Genomic DNA, 17,851 nt, shown 5'->3' with positions numbered 1-17,851 from the left:
CTGTAAATTTTAGATGAAAAGATGTTATTGCAAATTAATGGAGAATTAAAAACTACATTAGAAGGACTTGAAAAAAATAATGAGTTCCATTTAAAAAAAACGAGTTTCAGCAATTTGTAAAATTTGCAAATTAGCGCTCTTATACAAAAAAATTATGCTGCATTAAAAAAAATGTTTTAAAGTTTTTAAGTACCTCTGACTTTCATTTACTACTTTACAAAAACAAATTTCAAAATTTCAAAAAACACCAGTTTTGCGATAATTTTTTTCTGATGCTGCATTTTTAAAGAAATTTCTCTAATACGGCAACGTCGCAACCAATTTAAAAAATGTTTCATGTATTTTCCTTCTAAATTAAGGTTTCATCAAATGGCATAAAACAAATTATGTGTTGCTATTTAAAATATACTGGCGAGCTTAAAATTCGAGTCACTCTAGTATTTTCGAAATTTTTGCCTTCCTAACTTCCAAAGAAATAAAAAAGGATAGCCTTTATCGATTCTGAGGTTCTTGAACCTTGTTAAGGGTAAATGGTAAAAAAAACACGATCCTGTACCCAAATAACCGATGTATTGTACAGGTGTTCATTACCCAAGCGCCGTAACAGTTTTAAACACAATTTTGTGCTACCGACAAAAAACTCATAATGACATTAATATCGCGTATTTCCCCCTCTAGCGTTTATGACAGCCTGCAAGCGTCGGGGCATGCTTTCAATGAGGTTGCGAATAACATCCTGGGGTAGGTTTTCCCATATTTCCTGAAGAAATTCTCGCAATTCCCTAGCCGTTCTTGGAGCGGGTACACGACTGCGAAGACGTCTTCCCATCTCGTCCCAAACATATTCTATGGGATTTATACAGGGTGTCTGTAAAAGGTCTTTACAACGCTCTACCACAGATTCTTCAGATCAAAACAAGACGATTTAGCCATATTTAGTCTAGTCCAAAAGTTGATAATAACAGCGCTAGAGGGCGTCAAAGTTGAAAATTAAAAATCAATTTTTTAACATATTTTCCATACTGTACAACATAAAAACGTGAAAGTTGGTGTAGGGGAGTTTTTGAAGACGCCGAATTCATATCTGCTAATAAATTACACTTACCTGGTAGAGGGCGCCACTTACGGCCCACCGCATGTATTAAATTGATTGAAACTTTTTTGCCTCCTGGTATAAATGATTTTCGAATACAGTAGTGTATTTGGTCATCGTTTATAAATAAAAAAGGTATACCTTGTTGATGTTGCTACGAGGAGCCGTTTACGAGATAAATGCATTTTAGTAATTCAGGTGTAAGATTTTAGATTAAACAACTTATTTACTATTATACAAAAAGGTACTCTTGATAAGACCTTTAATAATTCGCAGTAGTTTTACAAGAAAACTTAATTACCAAATCATGAATACAAAGAAATAAGAATATCACAAAAACTGTTCAAAGAGTCCACCATTTGCACGTATACAAAGGTTTATACGCCGAAGAAAATTAAAATGTACTCTTTGCATGACTTCTTCGTCGTTTCTAATATTATTTATTGCATCTTGAATACGTTGCCACAGTTGTTCTTCGTTATCGACAGTTGTCATGTAAACCATGGACTTAAGGTGTCCCCATAAAAAATAATCCATTGGATTTAAGTCCGGAGAACGTGGTGGCCATTTTACAGGGGCGTCATTACCTCTGCCTATCCATTTATTTGGGTACTGTTGATTTAAATGATTTCTAACATTTAGTGCAAAATGTGGTGGAGCTCCGTCATGCATAAACCACATATCTCTCCGAAGTTGTAAATGTCCATGGTTTACATGACAACTGTCGATAACGAAGAACAACTGTGGCAACGTATTCAAGATGCAATAAATAATATTAGAAACGACGAAGAAGTCATGCAAAGAGTACATTTTAATTTTCTTCGGCGTATAAACCTTTGTATACGTGCAAATGGTGGACTCTTTGAACAGTTTTTGTGATATTCTTATTTCTTTGTATTCATGATTTGGTAATTAAGTTTTCTTGTAAAACTACTGCGAATTATTAAAGGTCTTATCAAGAGTACCTTTTTGTATAATAGTAAATAAGTTGTTTAATCTAAAATCTTACACCTGAATTACTAAAATGCATTTATCTCGTAAACGGCTCCTCGTAGCAACATCAACAAGGTATACCTTTTTTATTTATAAACGATGACCAAATACACTACTGTATTCGAAAATCATTTATACCAGGAGGCAAAAAAGTTTCAATCAATTTAATACATGCGGTGGGCCGTAAGTGGCGCCCTCTACCAGGTAAATGCAATTTATTAGCAGATATGAATTCGGCGTCTTCAAAAACTCCCCTACACCAACTTTCACGTTTTTATGTTGTACAGTATGGAAAATATGTTAAAAAATTGATTTTTAATTTTCAACTTTGACGCCCTCTAGCGCTGTTATTATCAACTTTTGGACTAGACTAAATATGGCTAAATCGTTTTGTTTTGATCTGAAGAATCTGTGATAGAGCGTTGTAAAGACCTTTTACAGACACCCTGTATATCACTTCTCTTTCAATACATTTATATTTGAAAATTTCGAAGTGACCCGAATTTTATGCTCGCCAGTGTATTATAACTTTATGCTGCTCAGCGAAAATGGAACACTCTGTATAAACAAAAATATTATTAAATCATGCAGTTTTCCAATATAAATGAGTACTGTACTAAACATTTCATATTGATATTTATACAAAGACACCAGGAACCAAGGCCGGAGTAATGGCGAACCCTGTATATGTGATTGCCAAAGAACACGTCCGACGTGTCGACGTCAAAGTCTTCGATGAATTGTTTCCGCAACTTTTTTAGAAGTTCTTCTCTATTATTATTGTTTGATTTGTTTAATTGGTGTTTGTATTTGTTAATTACATAATCGTGTGTTGTTACCGGCCGATGGACTCTACTTGTTTCTGTTATTGACCTCGGCCGTCCTCTTGTTGAGACATTATATCCTAACGTTAGGAATTCCCTCGATTGGAGCTGTCGGCCTTTTTGGGCATCTCATGCTCCACGCTGCATGATCATCCGAGTTACATGAGGCGCATCTCACCGGTAGCAGTAACTTGCATGCTGTTGTTGTATGCGGTCCTTGACATTTGTTGCATTTTGTTGATTTTGCAGTCTTCTGTACGGTGGTCAAATAAATTGCATCGGCTGCATAGTGCAGGAATAGGTGTTGGTGGCTTGCTTTCTACAATTCTGAAGACTCGACCCAGAAAGTAGATGGTGCGCTCGTTCATAAGTCTCCCATATGACTTTATGTCTCCTGTTATGAGTCTCACCATGAGTGTGGGTGTCCCTTTCTGTCTCGATATGATTCTTTTGCAGAATCTGATTTGGAGTCCTTGTTTTTCGAGGTTTTTCAAAAACATGTCGTCGGTAATTTCTTGGTCGACCCCTGTAGCTACAACCGAGTATGACGGTAGAATTTGCCTGTTTTGGTTTGTTGTTGATGTTGTTTTGATTGAATTGGCTATAATATTATTTTGCTTTTTGTGAGATGTTGAAGGGTCTCCATGGCTTTTTTGTTGTCGTTGGTTTTCAGCAGGAACTTTTTCTCTTGTTTGATGATTATGTCTTTGTGGTTAGGTGTGTGTTCTTCCCATAGTAGCGCAAACTCCACTCTAGATATTAGATTGATTGTTGTGATACTAATTGAATGGGAATATGTTTTGTAGTGTTGTTGTTAGTGGTTTGTTGTTTTGCTTACGATTGTCCTGATGTTGGGGTTGGTTGTGGGCCGGTCCAATGCTGGTCTTTTTGTTTCGTTAGTTGGGGTTGTTGGGTTTGATGCTGGGTTAGAGTTGGGCCTTCTGCTCCTTTTTTTGTTTTAGGTCTTTGAAAGCCCTCATCCTAAGACGTTTGGTCCAATTCGGATTCTTGGGAGCTCCCGGGGTACATCTTTCTTTTGAAGAGCCCCGGTATTTTCTTCAGTCGTCGTGTTCGATATCTGAGTATATACGAATTCTTGGAATTTTTCTAAAGATTTTTTTTCCAGTAGATGAAGTCTCAATATGTTTAAATGTTTGCACCAAACACGCGTCTACACTCCGTGAACTCCAACCTCCAACTCTCAAATATCATTTTCTAAGAATAAATGGATTTCACAAAAGTCTTGGTACAAGTAAAGCACTCGCTATTATTCGTAAAAAAAGAAAAAAAAAATACCGAGTGGAGTACCCTTTTTGTTTAAGGACTTCCACCAAACGATTTGGCATTGATTGAACCAACTTTCCCATAACCTCATTGGATATTTGCGACCATTCTTCCAAGATCACCCTTTTTAAATCTTTTTTATTATGAATTATATGTTTTCTAATTTGTTTTTCCAAATAATCCCATAAATGTTCAATTGGGTTTAGGTTAGGACTTGGTGGAGGTGTTTCTAGTAGATGCGGAGTATTGTATATCAACCATTGGCGTACCGAATAAGACTTATGTTTAGGGTCGTTATCTTGCTGGAAGTAAAAATTTTCTGCCAACCCCAATTTTCCCGCACTTTGTTTCAAATTTACCTTTAATATGTTCAGGTATACTTGTTGGTTCATGATCTCATCAATTATTACTAAATTGCCCACACCAAAAGATGACATACAACCCCAGACCATTAATTCACCTCCTCCATGCTTTACGGTTGGAATTGTATTTTTTGGATTAAAAGCTTCCCCTGGGTTTCTTCACACTTTTCTTCGTCCGTCTCATCCAAAAAGATTAAATTTACTCTCGTCTGACCAAATAACTTTTTTCCAAAATTCGCTTTCGACCGCTCTGTATTTTTCGACAAATTCAACGCGCTTCTTTCTATTTACGGCACTTACATAAGGTCTTTTTCGCACACTACAGCCTTTATACCCTCTTTTATGAAGCGTTCGGCGAACTGCTTCTTCATGAACAACAGTTCCAAAATGTTCCCTTAGTTCAAAAGCCAACATCGACGAGCCTTTCTTCGGGTCCTTCTTGATTTCATTAAGAATGTATCTTGTTTCACGTTCCGTTAATTTTTTTGGGCGCCCAGTTCTTGGTTTGTTATTAATTCTTTTGTGATATTTGAAACGATTCACTATTTTTTGAATAGTAGAGCGACTTCTTTTTACATTTTTTGAAATTTCGCTGTAAGATTTTCCTTCTTTATTTAAACGAATAACAATTTTTCTTTCACCCTGACTGAGCTCGATTCTACCCATATTTTTAACTTTTAACCACTATAACATAAATGATACTGACTATTTGTCGTATTTCTGCAAAGAAACAAACAAATGCATTCTTATTTTTTTAATAAAAATTCAAATATTTTACCTGTACCAAGACTTTTGTGGAATCCATTTATTGTTAGAAAATTACATTTGATTTTTATCAGAATAAGTTTGAGTTTTTGTAAATATTTATAATATTGCTATTGGTATAGACACATTACACATTACTTCTATGTAAATAAATTGAAGTTTTGATTTCACATATGGAAAATATTTGGACTTTTTAATGCAGTAAACTGCTGTACCGTGACTTTTGTGGGTGAGTTTAAAATGAAGTTTGTGGTACTGGACATGCAAGGTTATATCATGAACAAAAGGTTTACCGCAAAAAAAATTACCATTTATGATGGTAAACATTTGAAATCCTTTTTATCTAAATCTCCAATCAAATATTCCGGTTTATATTCAGATGATCGAAAAACGGCTGCATATTTCTACAACAATGTTCATGGCATTCCTTTTGATTCGGGGAATGTTGAATATAAACAAATCAGAGATATTCTATGAAAGAATCTAAAGAATATTGATTTAGTATTTCTAAAAGGGTAGGCTAAATTAAAGTTTTTAAAACGATATCTTCCAGATTTTAAACGATTTTGAATCTAGGAAACGATAACACTGATCTGGTCCCTAAATTAGGACTTAGCCAAAACAATTGTGATAATAATGCCTCCAAATCATGTAAGTTTAGTAGTAGTAGAAATTTTGAAGTGATCTTTCAATATACAGTCGCTCAAAAAAGTATTCGTACAACGGGAAAAAAATTCTGTGACCCATAATTTTCGACTGATTTTGTTCGAAATTTGTATAATGAAAAATCAATCCTAAACTCAGTTTAGGTGTTCGAGCAAGTTTTGAAAATTATATTTTTAGAGTGCTTTTCATGGTCTTAAAAAAAACTCCATTTCGAAAACTTCTTGTGCGGTGGAAATTTTTCAGTAGGATTTTAATGATCCTGTAGAAGAGATTTTTCTACGTATATCCTGAAAATTTGATCAAAGACAGACCACAAATAAGGGAGTTGCAGCTTTTTAAATTCGCCAAAAAGTGACGATTCTCACGCAAAATAATAAAATTTAAACATTTTTGGCGAATTTAAAAAGCTGCAACTCCCTTATTTGTGGTCTGACTTTGATCAAATTTTCAGGATATACGTAGAAAAATCTCCTCTACAGGATCATTAAAATCCTACTGAAAAATTTCCAGCGCACAAGAAGTTTTCGAAATGGAGTTTTTTTTAAGACCATGAAAAGCACTCTAAAAATATAATTTTCAAAACTTGCTCGAACACCTAAACTGAGTTTAGGATTGATTTTTCATTATACAAATTTTGAACAAAATCAATCGAAAATTATGGGTCACAGAATTTTTTTCCCGTTGTACGAATACTTTTTTGAGCGACTGTATTTATAGTAAATTAATTGCTTCATGAAGTTAAATAAAACCGAACTAAGTGCAAAATTCCCATATCAGTTATATCAGAAAACAATGCTAAATACCAACATTGAATGTTCATAAATTCGCGCAATATTTAAAAGTTATTATAGAGTTAACTAGTTTTAATTCAAGTCTTTATACACTGACTTTCAAAAAAACCGCAACACTAAGAAGAACGCATTGTATGTGTTTGAAATTTTGGTATGATTTTAGACTTGTAAAGAGAAAAAAATGATAAAAATTTCAAGTTCGTGTTTTAATGCGAAATGAAGTTTTTCTTTATTTTTTTATCTGTGACGATCGTTCTTTTTGCAAATTTTTTACAAGCGGATAGCGATAAAGGTATTATTGTTAGTATCATATGGAATGTGTGGTAGTGCAAAATGCCTCGTGTACGCCAAAATGCAGTTTATCGGCAGTTAACTCCCTTTGAAAGAGGAAGAATTGTTGGTATGCACGAGGCAGGTTTACCTTTCCGCGAAATTGTACGTGGATTGGATCGAAACGCATCAACAGTGCTAAGAGCTTGGAGAGATTGGTCTAACGAAGGGTCAGTAAATCGTCATCGTGGTAGTGGCCGTCCAAGAATGACGAACCAACGCGAAGACCGGCGACTTCATCATTCAGAGACAGGCGCCCCCTTTGAAACAATTCCGTCTCTTGGTGCTAACTGGGTAGCCACCCTAAATCAAAGGGTCTCCCTTGGTACGATGCATCGCAGAATTCGAAGTTTTGGACTAAATTCATATCGTCCTATGCGCGTCGGCTTCCATTATCACGAAACCACAGGGTGGCCCGACTGGAGTGGTGTCGTCTGAGAGTGCAATGGGTGGATGAGTAGAGAAGAACCGTGTTCAGTGATGAGAGTCGATTTTGTTTATGGCGATCTGATGGACGGTTACGTGTTAGAAGGCGCAGAGGAGAACGATTAAATTTGGACTTTTTAGAAAGGAGTCATTCTGGTTTAACACCAGGTGTCATGGTTTGGGGTGCCATCCAGTATGGTAGTCAGTCTCCTCTTGTTTTCATTTATGATAGATTAAATGCTCAGAGGTACATTAATAGTGTCTTAGAACCGGTTCTTGTACCATATATGCACGACCATCCTAGAAGCACATTTCAACAGGATAATGCGCGACCACGTGTATCCAACGATACTTTGAGGTATTTGGAAACTGAACATTTTGATACTTTGCCTTGGCCAGCTCGGTCTCCAGATTTGTCCCCAATAGAGCATGTATGGGGTATAATGGGTCGGAGACTTCAACGTTTAGCTCGCCCTCCAGAGACCATAGATGAACTCCGCGAGCAGGTGCAGATTGCCTGGGATACAATACCACAGGAAGATATTGACAATTTAATTTTAAACATGCCACGTCGCTTACAGGAATGTATTAATTTAAGATGAGATACCACCCATTATTAAATTTTTTCACTTATTCACAATAATTTTCTTTTGATATTTTGATCGTTTTTATCCATTACCCGACCCAACGTAATGCCAGAATTTCAAACGTGTACGATGTGTTCTTCTTGGTGCTGCGGTTTTTTTGAAAGTCAGTGTATGTTATTGTCAGTATCATTGTTTCACTTTATTATTTTCGTAGATGGATTCTCTAAAAGATCTATGCATTAAAGCAATTTACCAATATAGCTCAAATGCTACAGAATTTGCTTTACAATCGGAATTACCTTGGACACTAACCAGACAAATTTTGATACATTATTGTAAGTACAAATGGGAATACATTAAGGAAAGAGCTTGTTCTTCTGTTCAGAAGGTTGATAGAGATAATGGAAGCATATAATCCTATTTTGCGTTGTATATATTTAAAAATGATAGGGTCATACCACTTAAAAATAGAAATATACTTTGCAGCTCAGATTAGGACATTTTCTATGAGTGAGAAAAATATTGCTATAATTAAATAAAAATGTTTAACTAATATTCAATTAATAAATTTCATATTGGGAACCAAATATTCATATTTCACGATTTTCACATGACTTGCCTGAAAAGGTATAAAAAAGAAAGTCGTTTTAGTATCAGAGTTGTTTTCAAGAAGTCTGATTTCTGATTATGTCTGAAGAAGATTGTAACGAGTAAATGCATAAAAATTCTTACACTAAGAAAATTCGTTTTATCGTCGATCTAAATATGGATCTGATTCTGGTAGTGATGAGTAATTTACAAAACGTATCAGGTTTCCAAAGTTGAACCATACAACGGGTATTTGTACACACTACATATTGAAAAATGTATGATGTAAATGTTGTTCTCATGGGGGTCTGCAAAATTAGGTCAAACAACATATAATTGTACTAATGTGAAGTAACTACATAATGTATTTGTCTTGGAAAAATGTGTAATATTAGTTTAAAGTATTGTTCACTGATGTTAACTTATGTTAGTATTATTATTATTAATGTGTTAAGAAATAAAAATATATATTAGGAGAGCATATATTTTTTTACTTACCTAAATTTAAGATTTTGAAGTTAATACCTCAAAATTTAAGAACCACCATTTCAGATTCACACGGGTGTGTGCGCACAACAAACTTGACCCCCTACTACGCCCAAATCTCCATATGTAAGTACGGACCTCTGTCTCAACCAGGTGACGCCTCAGAAAAAATTTCTAAGTACGCTCCTGTCACTGCGCTCCATCCACAATAAGACAGAGATACATTTAACGTTATCCTTAACGTAGTGACAAACTTTTTGCCATAAGACTCTATGTTAATTTTTACGTAATGGAAAAAACAGTTTTCGCAATACACCTATAAATTAACATTACGATAGCCGCCCATACCCCCTTCGACTACAAAAATAACGTAATAGCAGGTAACATCGTCTTTGCGAAAACGGCACATTTGACGTCATAGCCCCTTATCTAATTTTCTCTTAGATTACATGTTAAAAAACTTATAGAACAACGGTAATTTTTTACAACAGACATAGAATTGAACCAACAGATTCGAAAAAAATATATGTCGGATTGGGAGAGCACGTATCCTGTTCGACATCCATGTCCACGAAATGAAACACACACGAATAATATAAAAGGTGTTATTCAGAAAATAAGAGTAGGTTAAACGCTAATTAGCACGAAGCAACTTATATAATCTTTAATAAAAGCAAAAAAAAACAAAAGAAAAGGGGACTAAGAATTGGTGATCCGGGGCCAGTCTTTCTTAAATCCTTCTTTCTTCAAAACTGCTCAACGCTCCTTCTTTTTCCTCCCTCCTGGCCCCGTTCCACCCGACCTGGCGCAATTTCCCACGCCAGGTCTGTTCTTTGTCCTAACAAACTACACAAATCAGTCAGCCGCCCATAATTTAAGGACCGAAAGACTCCCTTAAAAACTCATCACCCGAAATTTAACCATTTCAAGGATCCCTTTTCCTTATCACTAATTGTAAATAATTTCGAAGGCGCTGACATATATAAATAAAAATAAAAGAAAAAAGTACTAGTCCTATTATAAACGTTAGAGAAGTAATAAGATCCAACAGAAAATTCTTAGATAGTCTCGGTTCTAAAGTTCTAAAATGAATATTCTTAATTTGACCAAAAACTTTACTTAGATAATTCGATTATATATTCAAAATATCATGCCCACAAGCTATTTTTACTCACAAACTTAGAAAACAATTATGCAATTTTGATTCCTCCACATGAAATTGAGAAATACACTTTACTATGTGACAGCTTTTTATACACTGGGTGATTCAAGAAGGTGACTCGCTCTTGTAACTTTTTTGTTTTGAAACTAGGAAAATTGAAATTTAAAGGGAAGCTGTATGAACATAAATCCGATTGATTGACATTAATGACGTTTATCTAGCACTTCCGGTTTAACCAGAAATGACTTCAATTTCCGATTTTTAAATGTAATACTTTATAAATTTTTACTTTTATAGAATCTAGAGGCCATTTTTAGCCTAAAAAATGTAATTTTAAAAAATTCGTATTTTTTTATTATATATTTCATTTTCAATGGCGTAGCTCGAAATGAAAATACCAAAAAACAATTTTTTTAATAACATATTTTAAGACTAAAAATAACCTCTGGATTCCAAAGAAGTAAAAATTTATGGGGCATTACGTTTAAAAATCGAAAGTTGAGGTCATTTCCGGTTAAACCGGAAGTGCTAGATAAACGTCATTAATGTCAATCAATCGGCTATATTCTTATGTAGCTTCCGCCAAATTTCACCATTCCAAGTTTAAAAACAAAAAAGTTATAAGGACAAGCCACCTTCTTGAATTACGCGGTATAGAAAGAGAATTAACTAAAGCCGACGGAATAGTTTTTCAAACAATCATGCTAATTAATAATAGGCTAGTTTTCATTGTTATAGAATTTATATCTCAAATAAATGGTAAAATGATTGATTCAGTAGGAGCTGTAGGTTTGATTTGGATGTTGAAAGGCTATCTTTCCCTTAATTTTAACGAAACTCAAAAATTAAAAAATGCTGGATGGTTTCCATCAAAATCAGTTATCACCGGTAATAAGGAGTCAATTAAAACAATATCAATACTCAGCGCTAAAACTGGACAGTTCGACGCTTGTATACCAGGTCTGTAAATATGAAACCAGAATCTTTTAATAAAAAGTATAACTTAGCTGCGCAATAATTATAAAAAATATTTTATTCGAAATATTTCCCATCGTTACACATACATTTTTCCCATCTCTCTGGCAATTTGTGGATGCCACGCCAAAAGAACTGTTCTTTTGAGGCAAACCGTTCATCGAGCCATTTTTGAACTGTTTCGTAAGAGGTGAAGTGCTGTTCTGCAAGAGCGTGTCCCATCGACGCAAATAAGTGATAATCGAATGGTGTTAAGTCGGGTGAATAAGCCGCATGCGATGGTACTTCCCAATGAAACGTCCCAATCGTTTCCTTCACCAGTTTTGCAGTGTGTGATGGTGCATTATCGTGAAGCAATATCACCTTGTGATGCCGTTCTTGATATTCTGGTCGTCTTTCACGCAAAGCTCGATGCAAGTCCATCATTTGTTGTCGGTAACGTTCAGTATTAACTGTTTCTCCAGGTTTTAGCAGTTCATAATAAATTACCCCTTTTTGATCCCACCAAACACAGAGCATTGTTTTCCGTCCATATCGATTTGGTCTTGCTGACGATGCTGATGGTTCGCCTGGAGTTACCCATGATTTTTTACGTTTGGGATTCTCAAAATAGATCCATTTTTCGTCACCAGTCACAATTCGATGAAGAAATGACTTTCTGCAATACCTGGTAAGCAACAATTGGCAAGTGGTTTTTCGATTTTCTTGCCGTCTTTCATTGAGTTCATGTGGAACCCATTTTCCTATCTTCTGAATTTTTCCCATAGCTTTCAAACGAATGGAAATGGCTTCTCGTGTCACATTTAATTGGTTCGCTGATTGTTGTTGCGTTTGAGTATCATCCTCATCTAACAAAGCTTGCAACTCTCCGTCTTCAAACTTCTTCGGTGGTTTTTTTTTCCACGCTCTTCGTTGTTGACGTCAAAATTGCCACTTTTGAATTTTTTAAACCATTCACAGCACTGTGATTTTCTGAGGGGATGTTCACCGTAAGCTTCAACAAGCATGCGATGTGAATCTGCAGCCGTTTTTTACAAGTGTTAACAGAAAATCAATGCTGTCCGCAAATCGTAATTTGTAGGCACAAAATTCGACATACTCAAAGCTATTGCAAACTGTACTGCAGTATTGAACCTGTATTGTTATGATTTGAAAATCATTCTCAGATGTAAATAAGAGATATAGTACCCTAATAACACGATAAGGTAGTATCTACTATATTGACCACTAGGGATATTTGGAGGCAAATTCCAGTTTCATATTTACAGACCTGGTATCTCTTAAAATATTGATGGGTTTCTTTGAAGTTTGCAGGAAAATAATAATAATAATAATAATAATAATAACAATCTTTATTTCCTAGGAAATAGGCTATCGACCGCTAGGTCTTTCTGTCCAAATTTACACTATTATATGTATCCATGCCAACGTTTCCTTCAAGAAGAAGAAAGAAAAGAAAAAAAAGAAAAAAAGAAAAAAAGAAAAAAAAGAAAAAAAGAAAAAAAAAAGAAAAAAAAAGAAAAAAAAGAAAAAAAAGTAAAAAAAGAAAAAAAAGTAAAAAAAGAAAAAAAGAAAAAAAAGAAAAAAAAAGGAGAAAAAGAAAAAAAGAAAAAACATAAAAAAAAAGAAAAAAAACTCTCAGTTTGTGTTTTGTTAGTAGGGAGTCTTGTTAATGTCAGATTTGTCTTGAAATTTCATATAGCGTATGGAACGGGAATAGAAATTGGGAAGTGGTTTTTTGTCTCGTCAGGCATAGTGCGTCTAGTATTGCCCTATTATTGAGGTTGTTTGCCCATTTGGGTTGTAGTTGTAGGAGTCTGTCTGTGATTTTAATTAAGTTCGTTCGTTCGTATAGAAGTTGATTGGGCGGATTGTGCAGTGGGTTTACCGGATGTAGTATTTTTGTAATTGTCCTTATTGCGATTTGTTCCGTTATTAGTATGTGTTGTTTGGTTTTGGTCGTTGCGTTAGCTCTTAGGATGTGTCCGTATTCTAGCAGGGGTCGGCAAACGGATTTGTAAATTATGGTTGCTGTTTTTGTGATAATTCCCTTGTTTTTGTATGTCAGTGACCTAAAGTGTTTTGCTCTTCTCTTAACCTCTGTTCTAGTATTGTTCAGGTGTTTTGTAAACTTCGTCTTGTTGTCTATAGTAATTCCTAGATATTTAATGTCGTTTGTGTGTTTTGTTATTTGACCGTCCGCCATGATCTTCGGTGAGTTGGTTTTAATTTTGTGATTTGATAGTAGAAGTTGGTTTTTGTTGGCGTTCGATGTTAGTCGCCATTTGTAGAACCACTTCATTATGGAGTCTGTCAGTAGTTATAGTCTATCTGTCGCTTTTTTTGTGTTTTTGTCATGTACAATGATTGCTGTATCGTCTGCGTATTGTAGTATGTAGGCCGTTTTGTCTCTTTCTCCTTTGTTTTGTAAATTATGGTTGTATATGTCGTGGCACTATACATTATACAGTAGCAGGGAGAGTGGAGAGCCCTGTAGGAGACCTTGTTCCTGAGAAAAAAAGGAGGAGCAAGTCTGGTTTATTTTTACTTGTAATTGTCTGTTTTTTAATAGTGTTTTGATTGTGTATAATAGATAGTCGGGAGTTTGTATCTGGTGAAGTTTGTGTAATAGTCCCCTGTGCCAGACACTGTCAAAGGCTTTGTTGATGTCCATGAATAGACTGGCAGTTTTCCCGTCGTCTAGATGAGTCGATTGAATGTTGTTGGTCAGTACGAAGAGTGGATGTATCGTAGAGTGTTTGGGTTTGAAGCCAAACTAGTATTTTGGTATGTGATGTCAAATTGCTTTTTGTAACCTTTTCTTGATGATTAGTTCAAAGAGTTTTGATATCACTGGTAATAACGTAATTGGTCTGTAGTTTTTTGGTGTGTTGTGATCCGTGCCAGTTTTTGGGATGGGTATTATGATGCCTGTTTTCCATGAGTCCGGTATGTCTTTATTTATGATGCATTTATTAAATCGGTGTTTGATGATGTTGTGGGTTTCCGGGGTTAATTGTTTAAGTGTGTCACTTTTGATGTTGTCTTTTCCTGGGGCCGTATTTTTGAGGTTTGTGAGCGCCTCGTAATATTCTTCATCTGTGATTTCTGTGAATGCGTGCGTAGATGAGTGGTTAAAGTAGTTGTCGTGCCATTGATTTATAAAATCCCAATGATTTTTATCGAATTTTGAGTTTGTCGAGGTTTTGAAGGCCTCTTCAAAGTGTCTGGCAAAGGCGTCCGCAATTTCTTGATCTGTCTGAAGCTCTTTTCCGTGTTCCGTAAGTGTGTTGATTCTGCCTGTTTTTTTGTATTGGGTTAGTTTTTTTATTTTTGTCCAGTATGATTTCCCGTGGTCGTTTTCTATTTCTCTGCATGTTTCCATCCATTTCTCCTGCCTATATTCATATACCATTCGTTTGATGTTTTTATTAAGACTGTTAAGTTGTTTTTTTGTGGAAAATAATATTAAATGCACAACAGGAGCTTATTCTTATCTAAAAAAAATTGAAAAAACTGAATCAACCAATTCAAATCTATACAGACAAAAAAGTAATATTTGAAAAGTTTGAAAAATTAAAGATATGAAATTATCGGTGGTTGACGTGCAAGATTTTTTAGTAGAAAATAAATTTATTTTAAAAGAACAGCGTACGATGGAAAAGAAATATGTCACTATAATTTTAAATCACCTCACGAAATGTCTCTCGTATCACCAGACTGCTACAAACAAGCAGTTTGGTTAATGAAAAATCATCATTGCATTTCATGGAGCCAAGTATATACTCCCCTTTATGAGTTTTCGAAAATATTAAAAAGTTTAATAGAAAAAGTAAAACAGGTATATGTGAGCATTCTTTGTCCGTGTTGAAAGTATTAATCAATTATCTGAAAATATCATGGGGTTCTGGCTCTAAATTCCTCCCAAGATAAATGCGAGAAAATGATAAAAGGGTTGTCATGAATCTCCTCACATTTCTTCTTTATGTTAAAATGATTAATTGGCATTATCTGAAAGTGGTACGGGCTTTTGGTACCAAGCTCTTCCCCAGATTAGCGTGGGAAGAGAGGCTTGTTTATAAATTCTTTTAGGGTAGGTGAGAATGACGTTTAGGGGTTTGGTACCCGTGGAAAAAAGAATGGACAGCCCTTCCATCTTAACGGTTCTCTCACAAATAGGGGATGTGTTCTGTGTATGGATACCGTGTTGTATCTGGATTCCATTTTTGGTTCACGGAGAATAAAGAAGTGCTCCGAGAATTGTGTCGTTTCTCTCCACCCTTGAACCGCGAATTTTACATGTACAGTAGTGGCCATAAGTATGGAAACTTTAAATATTCCTACAGATTTTCTTTCTGTGTTACTTTTATAAGATTGTCTTCATAGTATTGTTAGATAAGAATGTACGCTATCCAAATATACAATAGGGGACGCTCTGAAATATTCTCAAAAAATAATCAACAGGAATGAAAATTTTAAGGTGGACAAAAGTATGGAAACCTATACATTTTATTTAAATAACTAAAGCAAAATAACATTTATTTCGATTTTTATTTAATATTTGGTGGCATAGTCATTTGCTTTAATAACATCGCGACACCTCTCGTTCATAGAACAAACCAGTTTTTTACACGTTTCCACGAAAATTAATTTCCACTCTCGCTCTATAATACTAAACAAATGATTGACATTGTAAATTTTTTCTTTTCTAATTTGTCTTCCCAGATGTTCCCAAAGATGTTCGATCGGATTCAGGTTCGGATTCTGGGAAGGCCATTCCATTTTCGGCACACAATTTACTTCAAACCAATTTTTAACGAGCTTAGATGTGAGCTTTGGGTCATTATCTTGTTGGAAACTCCAAGATAACAGCATTTCCCACTCAGCAAACGGAAGCATATGGTTTACCAATATATCTTTATAAGCGAATCGGTCCATAATGCCGTTTATTTTAATTAATGGACCAACGCCAGACGCCGAAAAACATCCCCACACCATGACGCTTCCACCGCCGTGTTTCACAGTCGGCAATTGGTATTTAGGGTTGAATCTTTCATTCTTGGGACCTCTAACGTATCGAATACCATCACTTCCGAACAGCTGAAATTTGCTTTCATCACTCCACAAGATGGTTTTCCATTTTTCTGACGACCAATTGATGTGCTCCCAAGCGAATGAAAGTCGGGCCTTTCTATTTTTTTTTAAATAAGCGGTTTCTTTACAGGAACCCTACCAAATAAACCTTCATTCACTAAAATTCTCCGCACTGTTCCGTTTGGAACCACGATGTTGTGTTCTTCGGCAAGGCGCCTTGAAATATCCACCGAAGTCAACTTTGGGTTTTTCACCGACATCCTTTTTATTAATTTTACGGTACTTTTGGAATATTTTTGGGCCTATCCGGTCGTGGAACATTGCTTGTTCTTTGACGTTCATGGAAGCGTTTTAATATTTTGAAGATAGTACCTTTGGAGATATTTAAAGTACTAGAAATATCGCACTGCCTGTTTCCATTTCTATACAGGGTGTCTCTAAAAGGTCTGTACAAAATTCTACCACAGATTTCTGAAGTCAAAACATGACGATTTAACCCAATTTACCTTAGTCCAAAAGTGGACGGTTTTCGAAATACAGGGCGTCAAAGTGAAAACAAAAAAAAGCAAAAAAATTCATTTCTTGGTTGGTAATGCTATCAGCTAAGAAATCACAATCCGTTTACATTTTCGATGCACAATGTAGAGGGCGTTGTCAGCGCTCGATGAACCCTCTTTAAAAGGACATAACTCTTTCATCACCCGGTATAAAATTTATTTATGACTAAACTTGTGTTTTCCTACATTTTTTAAGGAAAAAAAGTCTCTTGTTAAAAATCTCTACGAGGCTTCCTTCTTGAGATATTTGAAGCTTAAAGTTCGCTGCACGTCTTGAACAATAATTTACATGTACTACATATCTATTCTTACAGTTGGACCGAAAAAAATCAAAACTTAAAAATAGATTACAAATTACATTTAAAACATAGATACTAAACATAAACACGAAAAAATGATACTTTTAGTAGATGTTCGAAATGACCACCATTGACTTGCATACAAAGATTAATCCGACGCAAGAAATTAAAATGTACTCTATTCATCAATTCTTCGTCGTTCTTTAAAATGTTTACTGCATTTTGAATTCGTCCCCATAGTTCCTCTTCACTATTTATGGCCGTGAAGTATACCATGGACTTTAGAGTCCCCCATAAAAAATAATCCATCGGAGTTAAATCCGGTGAGCGCGGTGGTCATGGTACCGGAGCATCATTTCCTCTACTTATCCATCTTCGTGAGTACTGTTGATTTAAATAGTTGCGCACATTTATAGTAAAATGTGGCGGAGCACCGTCATGCATAAACCACATATCTTGCCAAAGTTGTAAAGGAAGATCTTCCAAAAATTCTGGCATTGTATTTTAAACATGTTCCAAATAACTTTCACCACATAAGCGGTGCGGCAAAATGACAGGGCCAATAATAA

At 35.2% G+C, this 17,851-nt stretch overlaps 1 protein-coding gene across 1 annotated transcript in view; it reads left to right on the top strand.

Moving 5' to 3' along the window:
* The first annotated feature begins 8,985 nt into the window (after positions 1-8,985).
* LOC136350239 (serine/Arginine-related protein 53-like) overlaps positions 8,986-17,851 on the top strand; it is a 90,932-nt gene continuing 82,066 nt past the window's right edge. Inside the window, exon 1 of the mRNA XM_066301781.1 lies at positions 8,986-8,999. The gene's annotated coding sequence lies outside the window, so the exon portion shown is untranslated. The remainder of the gene's footprint in view (positions 9,000-17,851) is intronic.

This window comes from Euwallacea fornicatus, chromosome 2 (genome assembly GCF_040115645.1).
Source record: "Euwallacea fornicatus isolate EFF26 chromosome 2, ASM4011564v1, whole genome shotgun sequence".
Lineage (NCBI taxonomy): Eukaryota > Metazoa > Arthropoda > Insecta > Coleoptera > Curculionidae > Euwallacea > Euwallacea fornicatus.
Note: the sequence above shows the minus strand (reverse complement) of the source record. Positions and strands in the feature narration are given on the sequence as shown.